The 23,095-nt window shown below is 38.7% G+C and overlaps 1 protein-coding gene across 4 annotated transcripts in view; it reads left to right on the top strand.

Annotated features, from left to right (window-relative positions):
- The window catches only part of LOC138833106 (serine/threonine-protein phosphatase 4 regulatory subunit 4), a 74,653-nt gene that overhangs the window by 3,806 nt on the left and 47,752 nt on the right, over positions 1–23,095 (top strand). The gene's annotated exons all lie outside the window — the stretch shown is intronic.

Below are 23,095 nucleotides of genomic sequence, written 5' to 3'. Positions count from 1 at the left end.
TATTTAATATTCCTCTGCTTATGTGTATTAGGTTTGTTTCTGTAGCTTTATTATTTTGCATATTAAAACTGTCTTGGAGGGTTGGGAATGTGGCTTAGCGGTAGAATGCTTGCCTAGCATGAATGAAGTCCCGGGTTTGATTCCTCAGTACCACACTAACAGAAAAAGCTGGAAGTAGTGCTGTGGCTCAAGTGGTAGCCTTGAACAAAACAAACTCAGGGACAGTGCCCCAGGCCCTGAGTTCAAGCCCCAGGACTGCCCCCTCCCCTCAAAAACCAACCCTCAAACCCCCACCTCACTTGGAATACTCTGATAAATTAGAATTTAGAGTCAAATGTATACCAGTAGGAAATGCTTTATGTTACTGGAGGTTCTCATAGCACTTAAATTGGATTCATAATCTTAAAAAAGCATTATATACTGAGTACTGTCATCCAATGAAAAAGAAATTACTGTTTATTATCTTAGCCTAAAGTATGACAGGTCACTTATTAATGCAATTTTCACAGTAAGTTTAGAACATTATGGCACTTGAAAATTTACCACAGATGAATTTCTGGTTTTTGCATAAATATGATGCTGATATACCCATCTGTGGCATTTAGCACTGAAGCAAAACAACTTTGCTAATAGTCACAGCTTGTGTCTTAGTCAAAGTCATATCACAGCATCTTTTCTGTTCTCTCTCTTCTGTGTGATTTGGCATATATTTTAGGAATGTACTCAAAATATGTGAGTAATTCTATTAGAGAAGAGTCCTAAGTATGTATACTGTTTGTTCACTAAGTAAATCTTTATTCATGTGTTTTACAGCCCTTCTTTAGCCTTCAGGACAACCTGGGACTCCCTTAGCTGTGCAGTGTGATGTCCCATTAGTTCCTCACTTTTTAAAATGGCTTTATTGAAATGTCATTCTAGAGAGTTTACTACTCAAAGAACACAGGTTAGTGGTTTTAAGTGTATAATCAGTTTTAGGACATTCCCATCTGCCTAAAAAGAAATTCTATAATATTAGCAGTCACCAGAAGTCTCTCTTTCAAATCTTCCCAGCATCTGGGAACCACTCATGAGTTTTCTTTCGGTCTCCATGGAGCTTCCTTTCTGGCCATTCCTATAAATAGAATTATAATATGTGGCCTTTGTGACTGACTGCTTTTACTTAGCACAGTGTTTTCCAGACCATTCCATACTGTTGTATGCAGCAGTACTTTTTCTTTTTTTATTGCAAAGTAGTATTCCATTACATGTGTATTCAGTCATTTCTCCCTTATCCTCAGGGGATATGTTTCAAGACACCCAATAGATGTGGAATCTGCAAATAGTACTGAGCCCTATAATCTAGTGCTTTGCCCATTTTTGCTAAGCACTCACCATGCATTGTGGCTATAACATTTGCATTTTGAGGTGTGACACATAATAGCACAAATTATTTTTCCTTTCGTAGCATTTCACAATAGAAGATTTTTTTAACATATGTCTTAGCAACTTTAGTGTATGTTTTATTTTTCACTTAAAGGAGCACTTTACAGTGTCTCTGGTTTCTTTTATCTGAATTACTAGCATCACTTGTCTTGTGCTTTTGGCCGTTACTTCGTAACATAAGGAAGGACTGCAGTGCTTAGACACAAGCATGGGGAAGCATAGGGACACTGCAGGATGGTGTGGGATGATGAGAACTCACTACAATGGCGCACTGTTTAAAATTTAGGAATTATTTCTGGAATTTTCCATTTAATCTTTTCTGACCATGGCTGGCCATGGATAACCTCACAAAGCAAACCCTCAGGTGCAGTGGGTCTCCTGTGCTATGTTTTATCAGTGGATGGACATTTAGGCTGTTTCCCCTGGGACTGGTCCTATTTGAAGCAGTCATGCTGGTTTGTCCATGGTACCAGATTCATTGTGGTCATCCTTACCTTTGCCTTTCCTTGTGTGGAGTACCCTTTCATTCCACCTGCCCAGCATTTACCAGCCAGGATCTGTCCTGTGACCTTCCCTAACTGTTGAGACCACATAGGTAGCAGGCGTCTCCCAGCTTTACAGCGTTTTTGTGACTGCGTCCATCCAGAAGTGATTAATCATTGTTTTATGTTCATAACTTTATGTGGATGTATGTATTTTCCTTAATAGATTATAAACTCCTGGAAGACAAGCTGTATTTTGTGTTGTTGTTTAGTTCTTTCTTGTTCTTTGATGTAATATAAAGACATACCTGTTCATGGAATGAATGCCTGTAAGAAGACATGCTGTTTTATATTATAGGTAGTAGAATGAGACAGACTTAGGCTTCATTATCTTTGTGATCATAGGAAAGTTATTTATGGTTTTTGAGCCTGATTTTCTCATCTGTAAAGTAGAAAATATAATCCCTGTTATGTGGCACACAGTGGAACACAATTAATGCTTATTCCCTTCTGGCCACCTAAGTGCTCAGTGTACATACCAGAGGGCTTTTTTTTTTTTGGTTGTGGGGCTTGAACTCTGGGCCTAGGTGCTGTCCCTCAGCTCTTTAGCTCAAGGAAAGTGCTCTACCACTTGAGCCACAGCTCCACTTTCTGGTTTTCTGGTGATCAATTGGAGATAAGAGTTTCACAGGCTTTCCTTGACCGGGCTGGCTTTGAACCTCGATTCTCAGATCTCAGCCTCCTGAGTAGCTAGGATTACAGGCATGAGCCACCAGTGCCTGGCTTACATATCAGATTTTTAAAGAGAACAATATTTCTTTCTAATAATAAAGTAACAGACAAGTAAAGTATATCAAGGGAAGTTTGTGATAGTTACCTAGAAATTTCCTTTGCTAACAATAATTACCCTAAACTGGAATCTTCACAAATTATAATGAAACATTTTTAGCTGAATGATAATAAACTCATCTTGCTTTACAAATTTCTTTCCCTCCCTCTGTTCTTTTCCTTTCTTCCTTCCCTCCTTCCTTCCCTCCCTTCCTTCCTCCCTCCCTCTCTCTTTCTCTTTCTCCCCCTCCCTCCCTCCCTCCTTCCCTCCCTCCCTCCTTCCCTCCCTCCCTCTCCTCTCTTCTCTCCTCCTTTCCCCTCTCCTCCCCTCCCCTCCTTCTTCTCTCCCCTCCTTCTTCTCTTCTCTTCTCTTCTCTTCTCTTCTCTTCTCTTCTCTTCTCTTCTCTTCTCTTCTCTTCTCTTCTCTTCTCTTCTTTCTTGTGGAAGTGGGTTTGAACTCATGGCTTTGCTGTTGTTAGGCAGATGCTCTCACTTGTGCACCACCTATAGCCTTTTTGTTTTAGTAATTTTTCAGATGGGGTCTGTCATTTTTGCCTAGGGCTAGCCTTGGACTGAATTTCTCCTGTCAGTGCTTCTTAAATAGCTGGGATCACAGGTGTCTCCTGTTATACCTGGCTTATTGGTGGAGATGGTAACATTTTTGCCCAGGTTGATCTTAAACTGAAATCTTTACCATCTCCACCTCCCAAGTAGGAAGGATATATGCCACCGTGCCTAGACTCAGATTTATATTGTCTTGCAAATGATCTCCTGTCTTAAGCAATATTTGTATTTATATTAAGCATGTGATGTGTTGATTTGCTAGCAAACCTAGCCCATCTGTTTCTTTTAAAGTCAGTTGTGAGTTTTAAATTACTTGTTTGAAACTACTTTTTACTTTGTGCTGAGAGTTATAAAACATTCTGCGGTTGCCTTCTGGGGATGGTAAAATCAAGTACATTTTTGTTGTTGCTGTTGTGGGACTTGAACTCAGGACCCATGGGCTTTTGTGCTCAAGGCTAGCACCTAGCACTCTACCATTTTGAGCCACAGCTCCATTTCTGGTTTTCTGGTGGATACTTGGAGATAAGAGTCTCATGGACTTTACTGCCTGGGCTGGCCTTTGAACTGCAGTCATCAGATTTCAGCCTTCTGAATAGGATTATAGGCATAAGCCATCATTCCCCACATGGTTTAAAATACCTTTTAGTTCGGGAACCCCAAACCTTTTTTTTTTTTTTAAAGAAGTGCTCCCCTAATGACCCTAACAGTGAGATTTCTACTTACCCAGAGCTATGCAAGCTAGGGTTAGTACTAACCACCTCAGGTCTGAGAGCTCTGCCATCTCTTTTGTGGTAAGACCCAAGAGGGCAGCAGTGAGGGAACACCAGTACTTGACTTTCTACTGTCTAACTTTTGTTTGTTTTGGCTTTAAAAATCTCTCAGCTGGACGCCAGTGGGTCATGCCTGTAATCCTAGCTACTTACGCTGAGATCTGAGGATCATGGTTTGAAGCCAGCCTAGGCAGAAAAGTCTATGAAACTCTTATCTCTCATAAACTACTCAGAAATAGCTGGAAGTGGCTCTGTATCTTGAGTGATAGAGCACTAGCCTTGAGTGCAAAGAGGTTCAGGGACAGTGCCTAGGCCCCAAGTTCAAGCAAAAAAATAAAATGAAAATTAAAAAACCAAACCAGGAAAACTCTCTCAATATCAAAAGTAAAAATTTCTGTGGAAAACTTTGTTTGCTTATGTTAAGATCCTCTACTCTGTCACATTTTTGATGCTACTATTTTAATACTGTTTTAGTGAAGTGTGTGTGTGTGTGTGTGTGTGTGAAGAAAACGAAAGAGATTACACAGAGACAGAAAATAACAGAGAGAGAGAGAGAGAGAGAGAGAGAGAGAGAGAGAGAGAGAGAGAGAGAGAGAGAGAGAGAGAGATTGATTGATCAGTCTTGAAAGGCCCACATTGCCTGTCCAGTTTTCTTTACCGATATTGTAGAAAGTCTTTAAATCCCTCATAAATTAAGATGGGGGAATCAGAAAAATGGTGTAAATGTTAACATAATATTGCTAATATTTTGATGGAGAGAGCCATGAGAGATCAGGCTTGTCTGGAGCTGACTGAAAATTCACAGATGAAACTTTGTGAAGCAGGGGAGATACAGCTGTGGGGATTTTATGATTATCTGCTAGTCTTTTACAAGTTCAGTTGTTCTTCTTTAGTGCTGTGGAAATACTCTTTGACAATTTGTTTTCAATGAGCTTTTCTAAAAGTTTCAACTTAGTTTGCACAGAACTCTTTTTTTCATTCATATATTATTTATGTAATATTTAATAGTTAAGTAATTGTAAGATCAAGGGAATTTGAGATGAACTAGTTCAAGAACGGAACATCTTAGTCTTGGTTTGGTAACTGGCCTAGTGAGAATGGACAAATGAGGCCTTCTCCAGAGCAGCCAGCAGGTGAGCCATTGGCAAGGGTGTGGAGAGTGCAACTTCGCACCTTCACAGCTGAGGACGAGCCTTCACTGCATGTCCTGCAATCTTTTTTTCTTCCCTGTATTCCTTCCTTATGCCCCCACTGAATCTGGTCTCATGATCTAATATGTCCTTTCTTCCCCTTTACATTCTTAGAAGAGAAGAGAATTTTATTTTTTTTCAAACAAGCTTTGAATATACACAGGAATGTGCACATGTGATCCTACCCCTGTGACCAGCAGCTAGATTCAGAAATGGAATATTAATAGATTAACCCAGTGGCCTTCCCTAGTGCTCTCCCTGCCCTCCAAGTTTGTGTGATTCTGAATGTTATATAGAGGGAGGCACAGTATTTTTTCTTGTGCCTGACTTCTTTTGTTTAAAATGAAAAAAAGGATACTTATCCATAATACTGCATGAAGCAAAAGATTGTTCATTTTCATTGCTGCATGAGATTCCATTAAATATATCAAAATTTATTCTGTTGTTGATGGAATTTAGCTTCTAGTTAGGGGATTTTTTTTTAAAAATAAAGAATGTTACTGCAAACACTAACATACAGTTTCTTAGTATATGTATACATTTCTTTCAGTTATCCTCCTAGAAGTACAGCAATTAGTTATGGCATATTCATGTGTCTAGTTAAAAGATGCTAATAAACGATTTCTAAAGTACTTTTTACCTATTTCTACTTTCACTAGCGATGCATATAAATGTCCTCAGCTGATAACCTTTTAGGAAATGAAAAAAAGAAGTTTCTAGTATGTAATTCTAACGTATCACTTCTGAACTGCCTGGTTAGAAGTCTTTGGAAGTTTCTTTGTGCATGATTTTCTTATAGCAGCTAACCTGTTTTTTTCCGTACAAGAAAGGGAGTTAATATACATCTTTATAATTACTTTCATACAACTAGGCACCTGTTTAAAAGGCTTGGTGTCTTTTAGGACATGAGACATTTTGTGTGTTTTTCTTTGAGAATGAGAAATACGTGGATAGAGGTTGTAGTCCTTTACTTGTTTCTGGGAGTACCAGTCCAGTCCTTCCTTGTACTTCAATGATTACAAGGAGTCCTATTTTTGCCAAGTGCCTGGTGTCATCCCATGTGAAGATGATGTCCAGATGACTTGACTTTCTCCATAGAAGTTACAGGCACCCTCATTTTCATTTTTTTTTGGACAGAGGAACCACTGTGACAAGTATTAAGAGAAGCATATAAATGGATTTCAGCTGTATGAATTCAGTTATTAAGTACTTGGCAAATCCTGAATTCCCTATTTTGGAAAAGTTCTAGATCCCTACCTATTAAGGATTTGGAGGTTATTTCCTATTATCCTTTCCTTGTCTTTTGTGCTGAGAACAACCACGGGAGGCATTTGTTTCTTTTTTCAACTTACTAGAGCTTCAAAAGTCTTTCTGTGAATCAGTAGAAAGTAGGACGATCTCATGAGATCTGTAGGAAAATGGACAAATAAAAGGTAGACTATTTTCAACAATGTAAGAGTGACCCATATATGCTATCAAATCCTGGAGCTTAATAATATGCTGTACTTGTAAGAGAGCTAGGTAGCTTTTAAGTAAATCTTTTATTATTTGTTCAACATACTTGGCAAATTCTTATAATGAGATAATATAATATAAAAATGAATAATTTTGTAGTTGAATGAAGTATATAACAACAATATAAAATAATATATGTAGATGTATTTTCACTAACAATTCATTTATACCAACATCCTTAGGCTGAGATATAGAAAGATTTAAGGTTTTTTTTTTTTTTTTTTTTTTTTTGGTCTGGTTGTGGGGCATGAACTCTGTCCCTCAGCTCTTCAGCTCAAGGCTAGTGTTCTACCACTTGAGCCACAGCGCCACTTCTGGCTTTTTTCTTTTTGCTTATGTGGTGCTGAGGAATCAAATCCAGGGCCTCATGCATGCAAGGCAAGCACTCTACCGCTGAGCCCCGAAAGATTTAAGTTTTATCCTAATCTTACTAGTTCTCAGTAGAATGTTGGAATGATATTGCTAGGTTTACAGCCTTAAGTTGAATTGTGACTTCTTAGTATTGACATAGAATTAGTGTTAATTCTACTAAGCAATTACAATCATAGCGGTCTAAGAATTGGAGGGAAACTAAACCATTGAATAAAGTTCAATGATCTTTTTATAAATCATCTTGGATCATTTAAGTCACCTTTCTTGGATCATACTAGCCATTGATGTAGGAGGCCCAAAGAAGACTCAGGCTTAGTTCTTCATAGTCCCCTGCTCTACCTGCATATGACCTTGGCATATATTAATCACTTTAGAAATAATTGTAAAATCTGTTGTACACTAGTGAATAATATACCTTATAATATGCTTTCCCTCTAGTCAGAGGGGAATTGTATGTATGTCCAGTAAAGTATAATGGTTACTATCTGTAAAAATCATCTGTTTGTAATTCAGAACTTATTTTACTTTGGATATAGAGCAAGTTTTTTGCAGGTGTAAAGTTTTTCTGTCCATATGGATTTTTTTTAGATTGTTAAATCCAACCTGTTCTCTAATTTCTGAAAATATTTTATTGATAGGTGGTTGAAATAAAATAAGTGTACCATTGGTGAGCATTTACAAATGGATATTCCCATATGATCAGCATTCTAGTCAAAATATAAAACATTTATATCAACCCCCTCCCAAGCCACTAGTATCCTTCTGCAGTTAATGCCCTGACCCAACACTAGGCAACCACTGATTTGTTTTATGTCAGTGTTGATTAACTTTGCCTGTCCTAGATTGCAGACATATTTTCATACCTTTTAGAAATGTGCTTTAGAATCAAATGTAGTGAGTCATATGGCAAGATATATATTTTATTTCTAAAAAGCTATCCATATTTAAACAGTGCAATTTGGTTGTTTACATATATATCTGTCTGGAAAACTATTATAATCAAATAATGAACAAATTCATTACCCCTTAAAAGGGACACATCCCTTTGTCATCCTACTTGTCCTTTTCTGATCCTCCCTCTTGCTGATTGGCTTTCTACTACTATAGATAGCTTTCAGTTTCTCAAGTTGTATAGAAATAAAAAACACAGTATTACTCTTTTATCTTGCTTCTTTCAACGTAATTATTTTGAATTACATGAAGTTTTCATGCATCAATAGTTTTACTTTTTATTATTGATAATTGCTTAATTTTTTGGATATAACACATTTTGTTTATTCACTGGTTGGTTGGTGGACATTTGGGTAGTTTGGGGCCATACACATTCATTTACAAATCTGTGGATTTGTGCTTTCCTCCTTTACTGTTAAACATTTAGGAGTAGGAGGCTGATTACAAGTATGCTAACAGTTACCAATTAGCAAATCTATTTCATGAGTGATTGTACTATTTTGTATTCGTTCTAGAAGCATAGGAAAGTGATTCCATGTGCTCAGTAAGATGTGTTCTTTTCAGTCTTCTAAGGTGCTTCAGTAAGGGTAGTGTGAGATTTCTACTGACCAGGGCTGACATTATGTGTGCTCACCTGTGTGTAGGAGGCAGCCATGTGTCTGGTTTGGTGATGTGCCTGTTCTCATCATGGGCCTGTTGTTGGATATGCTTTGCATGTATTTTCTTTCAGTTGATACCTAGTCCTTTCACTCACCTAGTGGTTCTCTCTGTCTCTGTCTCTCTGTCTGTCTGTCTCTCTCTCTGTGTAGTTATTTTTGAGGAGTTAAAGAGTTACAATTTTCTAAGTCAGTTTATGAGTGCAGTGCTTCTTGGGCATTTTTGCCCCTTCCTTGGCTTTCCCTCATCTTTTCCACCTCCTCCCTACCCAAAAGTTACATAGTTCATTTTTAATGTAGTGCATATTAACTACAATTACTGCATATTCTCACCCTTCCTCCCTTTTATTTCCTTGTTCACTATCTGCTTGTGATCAGTTAGTTTGAAAAGACTTGAGATAAGATTAGCAGTCCAACATAAGCAATCTCAAAACATACTCACACCCTCTGCTACTTTCTTGAACAATGTGTGCTTTAATTTCTCTTCCATCTTGGAACAATTAGTTAAGATGAAAACCTTACATTTCAAAAATTCTACCTTATCCCAAAGCATTTCCTCTTTCCTTTTCTTGCTGATACTGTCTTAAAATAATCAACAAGAGCTTAGCAACCTGCCCAAAGCAGGAACTTTTAAGAAACCCACTGACAGAAAAGACAGCTTTTCTCACAAGAGTTAAAAAAGAGGGCCTTAGTTCAAGGCCCAGAACCAAAAATAAATCTTTTCTGGGACATTGGTTCCAAAGATCTTTTCATATATTCCTTTAAAAAATTTGAGATTTTCCAGGCTCTAGTGGCTCATGCCTGTCATCCTAGCTACTCAGGAGGCTGAGATCTGAGGAGCCGAGTTCAAAGCCAGCCCAGGCAGGAAAGTCCGTGAGAGTGCCACAGAAGTGGCGCTGTGGCTCAAGTGGCAGAACACTAGCCTTGGGCTGAAGAGCTCAAGGACAGCGCCCAGGCCCAGAGTCAATCAGGGACAGCGTCTAGACCCAGAGTCAAGCCCCACGACTGAGAAAAACATTTGAGATTTTGTATCTGTCACCCATTTCCTGTTAAATTTTGTCTATACTATAAAAGGGTTGAGGTTAATTTTCCCCCCACATACCTTTAATGAGGTCAGTTTGCTATTGTAAAAATCAAGAAGTTTGGTTTTTCTCTTTGTGATAACATTCAAACACATACAGTCTTCAGGTGACATTTTTCATATTCTCTCACTGGTGTGTCATGTGATGGACTGTTCTGACAGAATTTAAAATTTCGTGCTGCTTTAGCTGAGTATCTTCAAAGGTGAGATTATGGAAAGGAAAAGAGGTTGGCAGTTTCTTGTTTTGTCCAGTAGGTGGTGCTAATAGAGATCCCCGTGGGACAGAAACTGCCTGGATAGATGAAGTTTCAGAGCCTTTAAAAAATTCTATGCCTCCATCAGAAAGAATTACATTGCCTCATTTATTAGGAAATGGAAAGACTTGGAAAGATTATATTAAGTGAAGTAAGCCAGGCCCAAAGAAACATAGGTCCCATGGTTTCCCTTATTTGCAATAACTAGTATATGTCTGAGACAAGCAGAAAAGGTCAAATAAGTTGATGTTAGGTGAAATGAACCCCAAGATAAGGATTCAGATGTTTTTCTTTCTTGCGATTGTTTCTAACATATTTGTAAGATGATTTCTTTGTTGCTTTGTATGTCCCTCCCCCATGGTATAACCCCTGCTTTCACTGTATTTGATATTGGTATAATTTGTGGAGGGGAAGGGAAAAAACAAATAGTTTAAATAATAATACAGGTGGACCTATTGCAACAATGAGATGTACAAGTCCTTACGTCGAAAAACGAACTTTACAACTTTGGCTGGGAGTGGGGGTTGGGGGGTAAGGGGTGGGAGACGGGAAGGATGGGAAGGGGAAACAAAAGAGGAGGCAACAATGCTTGGTAAGAAATGTACTCATTACCTTGCCCGTGCAATTGTAACCCTTTTGTATGGTATTTTCACAATTGAAAAAAAAAAGGGTCTGTAGTTGTGGAGATGGGAGGGAAGGGATGGTAGGGGAAAAACAAAGGAGGAGGCAACAATGCTTGATAAGAAATGTACTCATTACCTTGCTCATGTAACTGTAACCCCTCTATACAGTATTTTCACAATAAAAAACTTATTTAAAGAATAGGGTCATGTGTGAAGTAGATATTTGTAACTCAGAAAGTGGCCATCTTTCATTAAGGACTGGTTACACTAATAGTATGATAAAACAAAAATGTATTTTATCTTACTGAACTGAGAACATTGGAGTTGGGTGATATTTCTTTGAGAGTTTTACATGCTTTGTTTTAAAAATATTTGGATAGAATTAGTTCTATGGCTAGAATAAAATGTTTATATATTTAAGTATGAAAAATGAGACTGAGATGCTTGATGGAGTTAAATTTCAAAGACGTTCTCGGTAGTAAGTTACAAACTGAATTTGTCTGGTAATAAGGTGGTAAGTTCTCTTGGTAATAGTTTTGAATGATATTTGCTTGGAAGTACAACCATGAACTATATTTGTTAGAAAGTAGACTGTGTGTGTGTGTGTGTGTGTGTGTGTGTGTGTGTGTGTGTGTGTGTGTGTGTGTGTGTGTGTGTGTGTGTGTGTGTGTGTGTGTGTGTGTGGTGTGCATGTATGCTGCTACTAAAGCTTGAACTTAAAGCCTCATGCTCTCCTGAGGAATTTATGGAGAGCTGGTCCTCTACCACTTGAGCCAGGCCTACAGTTTTGGCATTTTGGTGTTAATTGGAGATAGAGTCTGAGGATTTGTCTAATTGCCTGGCTTCAAGCTGCTGTCCTTAGACCTCACCTTCCTGAGTAGCTAGGATTATAGGTTTGAGCCATCTGGACCTGTCTAAAGAGGGAAAAGAGTCACAGAAAGGACTTGGCCAAGCAGTGGGAGAGGGCACTTCTATGGCCAGATGAGGGGAGGAAGTGATGTCCATGGATGGCTATGTGCTTTCCTTGATTTCTATGACCCATCTATGCTTTTTTCTCCTATCTCTTTTCCCCTTCCTGTCTACTCCAGTCATCCTTCTATTACTTAAGTCCACCAAGTACGTGGGACCTCTTGCCTTTGAACTTGTGTCTCTCTGCTTTTCATGTTAATTTTCAGCTGTCTACGTTTCTGGTACCAGTATTTCCTTCAGATCTTTAATGTGGGTGGCTTATTTATCTCACATAATAATGCTATTATCTGCTTCATGTCACAGTTAAAACCTGGGAGTACCTGAAATTTATCTGTTCTCATCTCTGCTATTTAAACAGATTAAATGTTTTTAAGCAAGTAGGAACATTCACAAGACTTGAGTAATACTTGATTATCAGAAACCTACCAGGGGTGGTGCTCAAAATTCCAGTGTATTTATTTAAGAAAATATTTAAAAAAAATTTTGGTACTTTTGTTGACAAATAGATGTGATCTCCTGCCCTTTTTCCCTAGGGAAAATATTTCTAATGTTCCAAAATAGTATGAATTTTATTTGTTTACCTCTAGTGACTTATTTACTATACAAGGACATATTCATGTAATTAGTCTTGAAACTAATCTTGATTTAAAAAAGTGAGACATCAAGAGATAGATAAGAAGTGGTTTTCTTATAATCCTGTTGGAGAAACATGGAGCACAGCCACTAACCAGTTATTGGACCTAGGGGACATGATTTAGTTTTTCTGTACTCTGACAATAAAATGAGGAGGATTTTCTAGCTAAGTGTGCAGATTGCAGTGCATGCAGTCATCGGCACTTCCCATGTGGCTGGTATGTCAGTTTCACTACTACTTTCTTTTTTTCTATTTATTTTTATTTATGTGGTACTAAGGAATTGAACCCAGGGCTCATGCATGCTAGGTAAGCACTCTACCACTAAACTACATTCCTAGCCCTTGTCCTTCCTTCCTTCCTTCCTTCCTTCCTTCCTTCCTTCCTTCCTTCCTTCCTTCCTTCCTTCCTTCCTTCCTTCCTTCCTTCCTCCCCCTGCCCCCTCTTTCTTTCGTTTTTTTGGTCATGGGGCTTGAAATCTGTCCCTCAGTTCTTTAGCTCAAGGCTAGTGCTCTACTACTGAGCCACAGCACTGTTTCTGGTTTTCTGGTGGTTAATTGGAGATAAGAGTCTCATGGACTTTTTCTCCCCAGGCTGGCTTTGAACGGCGATCTTCAGATCTCAGCCTCCTGAGTACCTAGGATTATAGATATAAGCCACCAGCATCTGGCTTTTCTTCTATTTTCTTAAAAAAATATTTGCTATTTTTAGGCAGAAAAGCTGGAGGAATTCTAGCCAACTCTAATTCTTTTGACTAGTGTTTGTGTAAAACAAATTTAAGGTTAATATTTTGCATATTTTAATATGTGCTGCTTTAATTATTTGTTCAGGTAAACAGTATATACATTAGAATACCTTGTTACTTTATCAACTCTTATTTTGTGGTAAAAATCATTACCTGTAATCTCAAAAAAATAGCATATACTCTTTCTTTATTTGTCCCACATAAATAGTATGTGGATCTCATCTTGTGGACTGCATATTAAAATCTTGACACACACGTTAGAGAAAGGGGAGGGATGAAGGGCAACATGTAGCTATAAATAACCTTATCTGAATCATTCACACATTGAATTATATGTGGTGTAATTAAAAGTTGTATTTCCTTAGAGAAAGTATATACCTAAGTATTCCTTGGATAACTTTAAAATCTGGTATAATAGTAGATTTTTAAGTACAGTCATAGATCACTTACAGCAAGGACATATTCTGAGAACTAAATCATGAGAAGATTACGTTATTGCACAACTATCATTAAGTGTCCTTATAAAAACTAAGCTGGCTGCTGTAATTAGTGAAATCATCCTATCTGTGGTCCCTTGGTGACAGAATGTCCCTATGTATGGAACCACTACGTTCTCAAAACAGAAAGTGTGTGAGGTAGTGGCTATGAGAATTAGCTTGGTTTTCTTTCTTTCTTGTTTTTTGTTTTTTTTGAACTTGGGGCCTGGGCGCTGTCCCTGTGTTCTTCAGCTCAAGGCGAGCTCTACCACTTGAGCCACAGCGCCACTTCTGGTTTTCTAATGGTTTTTATTGGAGGTAAGAGTCTCATGGACTTTTCTGCCCCAGCTGGCTTTGAACCAAGAGCCTCTCAAATCTCAGCCTCCTGAGTAGCTGGGATTACAAGCATGAGCCACCGGTGCCCAGCTAGCTTGGTTTTCTTAATCACTGTATGTTAAAACATTGACATTTAGGGACATAGATTCACAATCACTTTGTACTCATAAATAGATGCAATTATAATTTGTTAGTTTATGATAAAAAGGGTAAAACACATGACATATTGTACATCTTCAATATGTGTGGTTTTTAAACAAAAAATTATTTTTTGCTGGTCCTTAGGCTTGAACTTTGGGCCTAGGCACTGTCCCTGAGCTCCCTTTGCTCAAGGCCAGCACTCTACCACTTGAGCCACAGCACTACTTCTGGCTTTTTCTGTGATTTAATGAAGATAAGAGTCTCACAGACTTTCCTGCCTGGGCTGGCTTCAAACCATTATCCTCAGGTCTTAGCCTCTTGAGTAGCTAGGATTACAGGCATGAGCCACTGGAGCCTGGCTGAAAATGTGCAATTTTAATTTAACAATTATATCAATAAATCTCTCTCTCTGTGTGTGTGTGTGTGTGTACACGCATGTGCGTGTGCACACACATTCCAGTCTTGGAACTTGAACTCAGGTTCTGGGCACTGTCTCTGAGCTTCTTTTGCTCAAGGCTAGTATTCTGCCATTGATCCATCACTCCACTTCCAGCTTCTTAGTAGCTAATTGGAGATAAGAATCACACGTACTTTGTAGTTTCTTGCCTAGGCTGGCTTTGAACAACAGTCTTCAGATCTCAGCCTCCCAAATTGCTAGGATTATAGGTATGATCCACCAGTGCCTGGCTGTGATTTTGTTTTTTGATAGAGAACTTGTAAAGAAAATGATGGGCATTTCAAAAATACTTATTTTAGTATAAGATATCAAGGATAAAATTGATCATATCTTATTATTAAGTAGTTATACAAAGGGATTACAATTCCACAAGCCAGTCGTGGGGCCTGAAAAAACTCTGGGCCTGGGCGCTGCCCCTCAGCTCTTCAGCTCAAGGCTGAGCCACAGCCACTTGAGCCACAGCGCCACTTCCGGCTTTTTTCTTTTTGCTTATGTGGTGCTGAGGAATCGAACCCAGGGCCTCAGGCATGCAAGGCAAGCGCTCTACCACTGAGCCATCTTCCCAGCCCGAGTGTAATACTTCTTAATCAGTTTCATCCCTTCTATAATTCTCCCTCATTTTCTCCCTCCCATCCCTACACTTAACTTACCTAGTTCATTTTTCACATAATGGATATTAGCTATAATGACTGCAGACTTTCTCTTAAAGAAGAAAATGTACATGTGCGAAATTAATTTATATGAATAGTTATTTGTGTTTCTCTAAAAATCAGATTCCTGCTTTGTAGAGATATTGTGACAGTTGGCTGACCTTAAATAAGTTCCACATTTGTTTTCTCCAGTGTGGCTACATGAAGGAGTCAGTTGTATTAGCTTTCTAACTCTACCTGTTTCATCTCTAGTGACACAAAATGGATGTCTGAAGGTCCTTTTAACCTATTGGATGGAAATCATGAATGGGGAAGGATTAGCTCTCTTGAGGTTGACATCCCTGAGCCCTTTAGTACCAGAGGCTGATGGCTCTGAAAATTAGAGGTTATGGCTCCAGTCACATATAGCTCCAGGTATTCAGCTTATTGCAACTGCTGCTTGCTAGTTGCTCCTGAGTCAGTATCCTTAACTCTTGATATCTTTTACTGTTAGAATTTCTGAGCTTTAGGCATCTTAACCCTTGATGGTCCTCTGGAGCTCACCTAGCAACTGGGGCTGTCTCCACTTTTCAGTTTTCCACCTTCAGAAGTCCTATGTTGTCTCAGCCCTGTTTCTGTTCTGTTTACGTAACACTCTTCAGCTACCTCCTAGTTGTTGAGTGAGTGGAGGGCTTATGGCGTAGGAATGGCAGCGTCTTAGGTACTAGGAGTCATTCTTCAGCGGTCTTCCACCTGTCCTGCCCAGGGCCCTGGGTCTGGATTCCAGGTTTCACTTGTTCTTGCTGATTGCCACTCAGCTTAGCTTGATAAAAATCATAAGCCTCTGACAATCTGGGGGAAACCTTCATTGAGGTCTAATGTTGCAGTAAGTGAGGGGAAGGGCAGAGGAACCTCTAGGACTAATCTGAACACAGTGAAAAAGCCAGGAGAAGGACAGTAGAAATGGTACAACCTTGCATATGAATAACTCTAATTCTATCAGTTGCAAGCCTCCATGAACACCAATCAGAAACCTCCCATGAGACCCATCACCAACCTTGTGCCGAGTCACTTGGGAGATGCTCCTTCTGCATCCTAGTGATAGTTGTCACCAGAGGGATGGGGTCCAGATGGGTGGGGTCCTCTGGAGTTTACCAAGGCAGATGGCCAGTGCAGCTTTTGCCTGGTCATGACCAACTTTTGTTAATAACCTTATGTTTCTAAAAGCATTAGCCAGCCGGGCGCTGGTGGCTCACGCCTGTAATCCTAGCTACTCAGGAGGCTGAGATCTGAGGATCCCGGTTCAAAGCCAGCCCGGGCAGGAAAGACCGTGAGACTCCTATCTCCAATAAACCACCAGAAAACCGGAAGTGGTGCTGTAGCTCAAGTGGTAGAGCGCTCACCTTGAGCTGAAGAGCTGAGGGACAGCGCCCAGGCCCAGAGTTCAAGCCCCACGACCGGAAAAAAAAAAAAAAAAAAAAAAAGCATTAGCCAGTATAATTAATCATACAAGTTTTTTCTTTCTTTCCAGTAGTGCTGCATAGCTTCTGAGCAGGAGTGGGGTAGAAAAAGTGGATGGATAGGTTTGATATTGGTGATATTAGCTGGAAGTATAGTTTGAAAGGGAAGCCACATAGTGCCATGGCTTGCAGCATGGGTTTTGGAGTTGTAAAGGGATGGATAAGTTGAGAAAGTATCTTTACATTTATAAGATAAAATGGTGGCAATAATAGTATCTACTCATTTTGTATGATTATTGTGAGAATTAAGCAAGGTGAATGCCAGTAAGGCATTTACTAGCATAATGCCTAGCATATAATGTATTCAGTAGTATTTTTACCTTGTTATTAGGAGAGTGGAAGAAATAAGATTATTGGTTAAGTCTGAAGTAATAGTGAGCTTAAGATTAGTGAAGAAGAAATTAAAACTGGGAGAAATGTGAGTTAGAAATGTGGTAAAGGTGAAAACTGGACTTCTTTGACAATAGAAAACTGGAAAGATGAGTTCATGCCCAACAAAGGAGAGTACAAAGTTTTAAGATTTTAGACATAGAGTGTTTTCAGGTAATAAGACCCAGTCTTTGACAGTACAGGTAGTTGGTGATGCAAAATAGAGGCAAATCAGTAAGTAATATACGAAGCTTTTACTGTGTGCTAGGAATGAGGATGTAAAATTTCAACTAAACAGTCTTGGATTAGAGTTAAAAACAAACTAGCTATCAGTTATTTACCTGAATGTTTACCATTATGCCAACAGAATTTGCAACAATAAATACTTCCAGACTTCATTATAGCAAAGCTTGAACTCACTGATTTGTTTGCATTGGTTTAATGCATTTCTATAAATATCTCTATAAAATAGGTGTATCTCCCAATGAGAATTAAATAATTAGTAAAATTAATTTAGAATTTAAAAGATAGCTGTCCTAAATCCATTTTACTTAACTACTCATAATTTGTCTCCTCTTCCCCTTTTAGCCACTAGTGTACAACTTAGATGATTAGCCTAGTTCTTTTCTATTTTGGAGGAGTGGTTTGCTGAGTGAATTTGTGTCTTTGCATTTCTGAGTATTCCATAAAAGGAGTACATACCAGAAAACAGTGCAGTGGGGGAAAATATGAAGCTCAAGATACAGCCATGATGAAGGTTTCTTGTGCCTGGTTTTCCAATTGAAATTTGTAGATTTTGAAGTCTTAGAAGCTTAATTTGTTTCAAAAGTACAACATTGATCAAATATCTATTTAGAAATTGCATATACCACAATCAAATAGCAATAAAGTAAAATTTATACTTGCTTCTTTTAGTCAATCATAGTTAGGTTCCCTCCATTTAGTTATGGTAGACTAGATCTATACTTGCCTGCATACTTGATTTATTTGTGCTGTGACCAAAGTCAGCTGAGGTTACAGTGTGCTCACAGCCCTGAGAAATTTCCAGCATGGGAGTTCACTACTCCACTTTATTGCTGGGTCTACTCTTAGTACTCTATTTCATGGTCAGCCTCTACTCTTCTCAGTATTCTACTTCATTGCACAGCTGGATCTACTCTTCTCAGTGCTTCCTTCCCTTCCAGGTATTTCATCACACTTCCCTAAAATGTGCATTTAAGTAGACTACAGGTCATTCTACCTCCCTTTTCTTGCTACATTATTTTTCTTGATTCATTATTATGAAGAAGAGCCTGCAGTCCATTATCAGATGGCCCGCCTCACTTGAGTAGACTGCTCCATAAGTGGCTGGCTCCTTCCACTCACGAAATCCAAAAAATTGTGATGATTTTATAGCCTCTCCTTTCTTCCTCAGATATTGTCTAGGGCTCGAGCTTATTCTAAAAGACAGGAAAAGTGTTGAAGCAGACAGTAGGTTTATTTGAAACTGAAAGGAACAGCAAACAAAACAATGAAAGGGACTCTTTATACAAGCAAGGGTCCCGGAGGCAGGTGTCTGCTGTCTCTGTCCTGGGTCCTTTGCTCCCTCCCCCCTTAGCATGTACTGGTGGTCCACTTGGTCCAGGGGTTGATATGAGGAGTCTTGAAATTGATTCTCTCATCTTCCACAGGCTTTTTGTTGAGTCACCTCCTTCTTGCCCAGGATCTTTGCTTCTTGTTGAGTCATTCTCTTTATGTTGGAGCCAGATTGGCTGCCACCTTCCACCTAGCTGGGGAGGCCTAACTGCCCTCTCCTCCCCTCCCTTTTTCTTTAAAAAACTTTAAATTATCTTTAAACAGTTGTGTAAAGGGGTTGCCATTCAGCAAATGAGTTTGTAAGTACTGATTTGCTGACTGCCCATGTACTGAAGATCCCCAGACCAGCAGCCTCACTATCACTTGGGCACTTGTGAGAAACCAGTCTCTCACACCTCAGCCTCACTCAGACCCCCTGAAACAGTGTGTCTGGGATTGGGCTCCATTTAAAAAGAGCTCTGAGGTGATGCTGATGCATGCTGAAGTGAGAAGCACTTTCCTAGTGTTCTTCCCCTGGTGGGGGTGAGGAGAAGGAGGAAAAGGAAGAGGAGGAGCTGCTTGTTCCCAGCTGAAAACCAGCAGGCATAGTTGCTTCCCCTTCTAATAATGCCACCACATACCCACTGCAAACCCTCTTTCTTTCTCTTTTTGGGAAAGAGAATGGCTGAATGGCCAGATAGTAACTGATTATAGTATTGTAGTTTTGGTGTCTGGTAGAAATTATGAGGATTAAAATTTGTATTCTTTTTTTTTGTGTGCCTGTACTGTGGGATTTGAACTCAGGGCCTAGATGTGTTCTTTAGCTTTTCTACTCAAGGTAAGTTCTCTGCCACTTGAGTCACAGCTTCCCTTCTGGTTTCTGGTTTTTCAATGGTTAATTGAAGATAAGACTCTTATGGACTTTCTAGCCCAGGCTGGCTTCAATCATCAGATCTCAGCCTTCTAGCTAAGATTACAGGTGTGAGCCACCAGCACCTGGCAGTACTTTTTTTTTTAATTTAGAAAAATCCTTTCCTTTGGTTTTCTTCTTTAAACTACTTTTCTAACTAACTATATTGGTTCTTTGCCTATCTTAGATATTGCTTTCATACAAATCTTGATCACTTTCAAATCCTTTAAAAGTTTTATGTTTTAAAATTCCTTTTTACTTATTATTTCTTTTGAGGAATTATCTATTGTATTCATTGTCTTTTCTGGTTTAGTCATTTTCTAATTTTCTACTGAATTATCACCTCGTTTGAATTTTCATACTTAAGGTTACTGTGATCCTTTTCATATCTCATGCATTTTATTTTTTTTTAGAGACAAATTTTCTTAAATTTTTGGAGAGAAATAGTAGGTTATTGTTAGTGGTTGTGGGCATGTCTGTCTTTCGTAGTTATTCAGAATATTAGTCTGCTCCTTATTTTCTTTCCTTAAAAATTGGATCATAGCTGGGTGCTGGTGGCTCATGCCTGTAATCCTAGCTACTGAGGATGCTGAGATCTGAGGATCATGGTTCAAAGCCAGCCCAGGCAGCAAAGTCAGTGAGACTCTTATCTCCAATAAACCACTCAGAAAACTGGAAGTGGTGCTGTGGCTCAAGTGGTAGAGGGCTTGCCTTGAGCTGAAGAGCTGAGGGACAGTGCCCAGGCCCAGAGTTCAAGCCCCATGACCAAAAAATAAAAATAAAAAATAAAAAATAAAAAATTGGATCATGATCTTTAAATTTAGGAAGAAGGTATGTTTCAGGACAGCTTTCTATTTTTAGAGACCCTTCTTGGTTGTTTCTATAGTGTTCAAAATAGGGTGCCTTCCCTTCTGAAGTTCCTTAGTTCTGTTCTCCCACACTGTGACATGGGCCTTGTTTTTGGTTTTATTTTTGTGCTCTATTCCTGTGCTGTAGTTCAGATTCAGTTTTCCAGAGCCTTTTTTCTCCATGTGGGCCTTTGTTCTGGAAGTTTTGAGAGTTGGTACTCGTTGAACCCATCAGCTGTGGGAGGATACAAAACTATGTGTAGTTTTGGCTATTGTCCATCTAGGCATTTATTTTTAGTTTGTGTGGGAAATCTTAGCACTCACAGTGTAGATGTTGCATGTGTGTTTTTAATTCTTGTTTAACTCTCCTTATTTATCTTTTTATGGAAGATTCAAGAAATTTCAAACATGATGTGTTGTTCATAGCTGTTATTTCTCTAGGTGCCCTTTGTTCTTTTGTGTTTATATACTGCATTCTGAACAAACTTTTGTGGTATTATTGATATACAGTGAACTATATGTTTTAAAGATGTACAGTTTGTTGGGTTTTGAACCAAGCTTGTATATACGTATGCATGTATGTATGTATATGTATATACGTGTGCTGCGTATATGTGTATATATATATATGTATGTGTTTCCAGTTTTTGTCATTTGCATGTCTACACACACAGATGTACACATATATGTACCTTGGAAACCTTCACCATGATCATGATCATAGATTGAAGTTGCCTTATGCCCCTTTCATAATCCAGCCTTCATTCTCCTTTACTCATTGCTAAGCAACAACTTGGCTGCTTTCTGCCACTGTAGTTCAGTTTGCAATTTCTGTAATTTTACACAAATGAGTCATATGATAGTGTGTATTCTCTTTACATTTTCTCTCTCTCACACACTTTTTCTCTTTTTCTGATCCTTGAATTTCAGGATCTTCTTGTGCTTGCTGGACAGGTACTCTGCCACTTAAGCCATGCCTCCTGCCCTTTTTGATCTAGGTTATTTTTTCAGATAGGAGCTGTGTTTTTTTCCTGGGTCTGGCTTCAGATCATGATCCTCCTACTTATTCTTCATGCATAGCTAGGTGTGTGTCACCACAGCCAGATTATTTCTTGACCTTTAGGGGTTCACTAATATTTCCCCCTCCTAAGGCTAGCTTCAAACTGTGATCCTGCTGAGTTTCATGTCCAAAGTACTATGACTTCTTTCACTCATCATACTTGCTTTGAAATATGTCCATACTTTTGAATGTATCAGTGGTTCATTTAAAAATTTGCTACTGGTGGGGCTGGGAAGGTGGCTCAGTGGTAGAGTGCTTGCCTTGCATGCCTGAGGCCCTGGGTTCGATTCCTCAGCACCACATAAGCAAAAAGAAAAAAGCCAGAAGTGGCGCTGTGGCTCATGTGGTAGAGTGCTAGCCTTGAGCTGAAGAGCTGAGGGCCAGTGCCCAGGCCCAGAGTTCAGGCCCCACGACTGGACCCCCCCCAAAAAAAAAATTGCTACTGGTATTCCATTGTACACACAGATCACAATTGGATTTACTTGCTAGTAAACATTTGTGTTCAGGTGTTTGGGTGAATATATGCTTTTATTTTCCTTGTGTAAATGAGACTGGATATCTGAGTTGTTTGGTAAGTATATGTGTAGCCTTTTAACATATTGTCAAAGTTTTCTGAGGTGTTTTATACTATCATCTACCAATAGTATCTGAGTTCCAGTTCCTCCTTTCCCCACCAACATTGTATGTTCAGTTTTTAATTTAATCATCCTAGTGGCTGTGAAACAATATCTTATTTTGGCTAGATTTGAATTCATCTAATTATTGGCTTTATTGACTTTGTCAGCATTTTTAAAATTCAGCATAAGTTTTTGGAGATGCATTCAGGTTGTTAAACACATTAATAGTTTGTTCTTTACTGCTGAGGAACACTCTGCTATGGATATTTAAGCATTCACAGATTAAAGGAGGTGTATAATGTATGTGTGTATATATTTGTGTGTATATGTACACATACATGTGTATATATACACATACATTATATATCTCCTTTAATATATATACATATATGTTATACATCTCATATATATATGTGTATATATATATATATGCATATATAGTATGTATGTTATTAAAGCTATTGAAGTGTTTCCCTAAGTGACTGTACTGGCTTACATTCTTCCCTCCAGCAGTGGATGAGTAGTCTCATTTATTTGCATTTCACATTGTTATTACTTGTAGCTATTCTAACAAGTACCTCATTGTGGTGGTATGTTATCTTTGTCTAATGGATCATTTTACTGAGCACTTTTTGCTATGCTGACTTTCAGTCTGTAGAGCATCCTTACCAAAGATGCTAGCCTATCTTTTTGTATCTCTTACTGGTTTTCTAGTCATCTTATGTATTTTATTACTATTTTCATCCCATACTCTCTGGGGTGAAGGGCTTCTAGATTGAAACCAGAGTCCATGATAAACAAGCACTTTATCACTGAGCTACACACCCAGCCTTATTACTGTTGACTTATAAGAGTTCTTTATGTAATGTAGATGCTAGACCTTTGTCAAACATGTACTTGGAAATTATTTTCTCTTAGCCTGTGACTTGTCTTTTCATTCTTTTCCAGGTTATTTTTATTACACAAATGGTTTAAACTTTGATAAGTTTGACATGCACAGGGGAGCATTCCAATGATATAACGCCTTTGAACCTAACTTATAGTTTAGCAAAATGAATACCAGGAAGCTGGAACAAGTTTTGTCAGGGTGTAGGTCAAGGTGAAGGAGGGATAGGTAAATGGAG

Source organism: Dipodomys merriami, unplaced genomic scaffold (assembly GCF_024711535.1).
Source record: "Dipodomys merriami isolate MVZ:Mamm:240054 unplaced genomic scaffold, mDipMer1.0.p SCAF_200, whole genome shotgun sequence".
Classification (NCBI taxonomy): domain Eukaryota; kingdom Metazoa; phylum Chordata; class Mammalia; order Rodentia; family Heteromyidae; genus Dipodomys; species Dipodomys merriami.
The sequence above is the reverse complement of the archived record's forward strand: the minus strand, read 5'-3'. Positions and strand labels throughout refer to the sequence as shown.